This window comes from Falco peregrinus, chromosome 14 (genome assembly GCF_023634155.1).
Source record: "Falco peregrinus isolate bFalPer1 chromosome 14, bFalPer1.pri, whole genome shotgun sequence".
Lineage (NCBI taxonomy): Eukaryota > Metazoa > Chordata > Aves > Falconiformes > Falconidae > Falco > Falco peregrinus.
Window position 1 is genome coordinate 22,000,789 of NC_073734.1, and position 4,865 is coordinate 22,005,653.

Consider the following 4,865-nt stretch of genomic DNA (forward strand, 5'->3'; position numbering starts at 1 on the left):
TTTCAGTGCAGTTACATTTTTAGTACGGACAGATTTGTCATCATCTGTTTAATTTTTAATAAAGAGCTCAGAGAAGAAACTGAGCACGGGCCTAGACAAGATTCTTTAGATGTTGAGTTTAGCTACAGGAGGACACTCAGGAAAGTTAATTCAAATGAAATCTTCAAAGCTGTATTAAAGTTTTTCTTTTGAATGTTTGTATTGCCGTCTAAAGGGACTTTGTTTTGATTTGTCTGACAAAACCTGTATCAGCTTCAGTTTTAATCTTAGCTATTTTAGTCTTTGTTTCTCAGCAACAACCCACAGGGGAACTTGAATTCTTGTTTCCTGTGCTTTTCTTTCATTGCAGAACCGGCAAAAGAAATGCTTTGTGAAAACAGCGAGACCAGGTGCTGAGAAAGGGCTTCAGGGAAAAATACTTACCCATTATATGTGGGAAAGAGTCATCCTAGTGAAGTTGACAAAGCAATTTGGGGAGAAGCAACAGAAACAGAGCAAATTTAAGTGACTTCTCATTTGAGTTTTGATCACTAGGGCTAAGAGCCTTGACTAGAAGAAGGCAGAAGCATTTCTGCGATGTTAGCTAAATGCTGAACTTTTGTTTACTTAGGCGGGTTTTTTCCCCACTATTTGTTGACTCATGACAGAAGCAGCTGAACCAGGTCTAGTATCTCTCTGAGGTCACAGCTTTAGGAAGAGGGGTTGTTTGTTGCTTTTGCTTTGCAACAACAACAACAAAAAAAGACTTAACAGGTTGTAATAATTTCTCAAACAGTACAGACATTGGGGAAAGAATTGCAACATTTGCAGTTTGAGTGCCAGGAAGTGAAACAGGCTCAAAACAGGCTCATCTGGTAATACCGGACCAAATGACTGAGAGGTTCTAGATCAATCACCAAAGATCCTGAACATCTGTGAAATACAGAAATGGGCCAAAAATGTTTCCCATTGCCACCAGTTGTTTTTCCTCTGACATAAATTACATAATGAACTTTATAAATAAATATGAAAGTTAGTAGAAGCTTTTCCATTTATCTGGTTTCAAAAAGATATAAAAAAAGAAAATTATAGGAGCACCAGACACCTACCACACCATCTCAAGTTGTTTTATGTAGATGTAAGGTTTGTAGGTAAAATAACAAGACAAAAATCAAGACCACATTAGGAAAAAAATGTTCTTGAAACACTGAATCCAAGAAGGGGTTATTCAGCGTCACAGTCTGTCCTGAAAACAGTTCAGCAGATCCACTGACATACTGCTCTGGGTCTTCAAATTAAATCCAACAAATTTTAATAGCAAATGAAATTCACTGTTAGTGGCAAGAATCTTCTGATCATTTAATATTTTTTGTAGTTTAGACATGTTACATTTTCAAATTTTGAAGCAATTTGATCATTTCCATATGTATAAATCCAAGAAGAGCAAACAGAGGAGCTGCTGCTTTCAATAGCAAATGGAAGAAATCCAAGTTGCTGCAGTCTGCTCTGCTCTGCCGCTCCTCCCCTCCACTAACGCTGAACGTGGTTAACCCAATCACTGACATGATCCGCAGGAAACCCATCACTTGAGGGAGGAAACCAACTAGTTTTCAGCTAGATCAGCTCCTTGGACCAGCTTACCATATAGTTACACAAACACGAGTGTTGTCACAAGGGACAGGGGAGACAACATGCAGCAAAGAAACAGGGCAGGAATGCACCAGCCAAAGTTGACACTGGCTTAAACTGCTACATCACTGCACCCTGCTCCAGAAAGTGATGGAGCTGCAATAATACCCAGCTTTTCCAAGTTGGTTCCGTGCTGTAGATGGCCACTGAACCTTATGTTTAAGATCAGACAGAAGTTAATAAATTTTTATATGAGTCATTAGACTTAACGTGTGATGTTTACTGACCTTGAAACATAGAAATATGCTGGCATGTTGCTTAGGCAGCTCAATAATATGCAAGAAGGAGTGCAGATGTTAAGCACCAGCACAGTTCAGTAGTCCGTATCCAATGTAAAACATGCAAAAGTCCTTCCGTGGCCCAAACAAGTCACCTACTGATCAGAAGTTAAGATACGTGAACCGAACTACTCGGATTTTGCAGAACAGATCAGCTGTATATGTTAAACTGGCAACAGACTTGTTAGGCTTAGTTTCTAGCATCACCCACTTACCCAGATGAGACAACTGAGAATTGAAGTTGGTTTTTTCTGTGGCTGCTATAGCCCATTAGTCTGGAAAAGGACAGTACTGGGGGAATGGTGCTGGCGTCAGCCTTTTAGAATCAGATCAATAGTCTGCATCAATATTCCATCTGTAGTTTTTGGCTGTTCATATCACACATGTGAAAGCATGGGCCTTGGATTGTTACAGATGCCTTGAAGTTTGGGTCTTATCACACATGTGAAAGCATGGGCCTTGGATTGTTACAGATGCCTTGAAGTTTGGGTCTTATTTAGAAAATCAGCCTGAAGTACTTGATAGTACATCGATTTTGAGATTTACAGAAATAGTAATAACTATTTTCAGAATTCACGTTAGCACACCTCATTATTTAGAAGAGGTAAATAATGACTTGCATTCTTCCTTTTGGCAGCCAGCAAAGCTTATTACAAAGTTGATATCTCAGTTATATCTGATACTTCATGGATACCACTAGCCATAATCGAATCTGTCAGTTGAGCTAGCATGTGTTTCAAAATTACCAATGCAAATTGCTTTTATTAATTGGTGCAGTGCAAAAGCATTCAATTTCAGGATGAATCATCCTCTCCATTGGGAGGCAGAAATCAGAGTGCAATCATTTTATGCCTGAGCTGTTAGAAATGCAGTGTCGTGACGACTACTGCAAGCTGCTGTCAGTAGGACTGAGACACTAGCACTCAGACTGAAGGGACACTATAGTTTTTCTGGCAGCAGTGGTAGCCGTATCTTACACAATTGTATTTTTGAAATGGAACTCTAAAGAGATGCCTTTCTACCATGTTTCAGGTGGTGTGATTTTGATTGTTTAAGAAAAATAACTAACCGCATCTATTAGATAAGCTAGAAACCACATGCATAATCATTGCACGACGCACAAGTTACCATTTCTTGTTTGACGATTTTGTGCTCGGGTGTCAGTTTCCCACAAGCAGCTTATTTGAAGCATTCTGAATTTACATTGTAACTAGCAACGTAAAAAGGGACTTCCAGATCTTCACACATCTGTGAGCAATGCCGTGAAGTAGAGGTTATCCCAACCTTGGTGCAGGCAACCTGTCTGCTTCCCCATAAGCCTTGTCCACTGTGGCTTGAGTAGCTTGACCAAGTGATTTGCTGCAGTCACCACTGTCATCATGGACTCACTGCAATGACCGAGTCATCCACGTTCTCTTTCCATAGGCACTTGCTTGGAATTCTCTACAGGTTAGGTGGTATCTGAGAGAAGATGAGGCTGACTGCCTACAGCCAGGATGCTCTAGGGTTAAACATACCTGACTTTCTCCTGCCTGCCATGGGGTAGGCTACCTTCACCGTGAAGAACAGACTCAGAGCCCTCATGTTACCCTGGCTTTCCTTCTGCAGCAGAGTTGCACGGTTGTTTCAGCGTTTCCTGGAGTTCTAAACATTCACATTGTTTTGTGAGATTACACCAGCATCTATACACAATTTTAAACAGTATTTTATTTAAATTTCATTTATATTTTTTGCCACAAGGCACAAAGCAGTCAAACAAATAAGTGCAATACACTGTAGATAAAACAATGAAATAAACTACAAATATCTATAGTATGGTGGAATCAGTCATATAAAAGTATTATTCATATCTTTAAGAAAAGGAATACATTTTTAATCCATGCTTTAGTATGGGGAAAAAGTTAGAAGTTAGCAGGGAGGAATTTGATGACACGGTAGAAAGAAAAAGGCTGGAAGGAATAACAAAGCATGTCTCAAATATATAATGAAGTTACTATCACAGTACTAATTCTGTGGAAAGAGACCATGGATGGCAGCTTTCCAATGCTTTGTGAAGCTATTAGCAGAAGTACTGATGGGAAATAAGTGTTTGCCCTATTGAAATCATTTTACCAGTAAAACAAGTTCTGATGCAGTCAAGCATTTTTGGGAAGGCAAGACTTCCGAGTCAGTGCAGTAATTCCCCACTGTAGATGCATAACCAGGATTTATTGAGAAAATGTTCTTTAAAACTTGGCTTGTATGCAACTGGATTATTCGGCATGGTTTGTAAAGAATTCTGTAAGTGGCAGTAGTATATTCAGAATATACTTATCAAGGAGACCACCTTATCAGAAGAATTAATGAAGCTTCATTTTGAAGCAATAAAAGAACATGTCTTCTTCCAGAAACCCTACTTATACGTGTAATACAGCCAGGAACAGTCTCAGGTGACTCTAGAAAATAACTGACTTGCTGTTTCCATTCTGTTCATGCTTAGTCTTGTCTTTCAGTTGTTAAATACTTTGCATTTACAAATGCTGTCCTTAAAACAATTACAGAACTTTTATTTTATACTAAGGCTAAATTCTGTAGATGTCATATCAGTAAATAAAGGCACATATCATGGGATAAAAATCACAATTAACGGCAAGTATCATGAGAAGGCATTTACCAGCAAGAACTGGGAAATGACCCCAGAAGATATAGTGCTGCTGTCTTACAATTTCATCAGGAGTCTCACGATATTTGACTAAAAATTAAGATTTAAACCATATTAGCCTACCAAGAATGGGCCTATCGCAATATATGCTTTTCTGTATAACAGTAGCTTCTAACCTCACATACCTTGTGTATTTGATAATGTGTTCTGAAGGCTGAAACAGCAGAAGATTTATTATAAAAAGATTTCTTTTTAATCTCATGTCTATGAATCCTTTG

At 38.7% G+C, this 4,865-nt stretch overlaps 1 protein-coding gene across 2 annotated transcripts in view; it reads right to left on the reverse strand.

Moving 5' to 3' along the window:
• Positions 1-2,356, reverse strand: part of SLC12A4 (solute carrier family 12 member 4) — a 58,633-nt gene extending 56,277 nt beyond the window's left edge. Inside the window, exon 1 of one of the 2 annotated variants that reach the window (XM_013295998.3) lies at positions 1,896-2,356. The gene's annotated coding sequence lies outside the window, so the exon portion shown is untranslated. The remainder of the gene's footprint in view (positions 1-1,895) is intronic. The other variant, XM_055818921.1, reaches the window with a different exon arrangement.
• Positions 2,357-4,865: the final 2,509 nt, after the last annotated feature.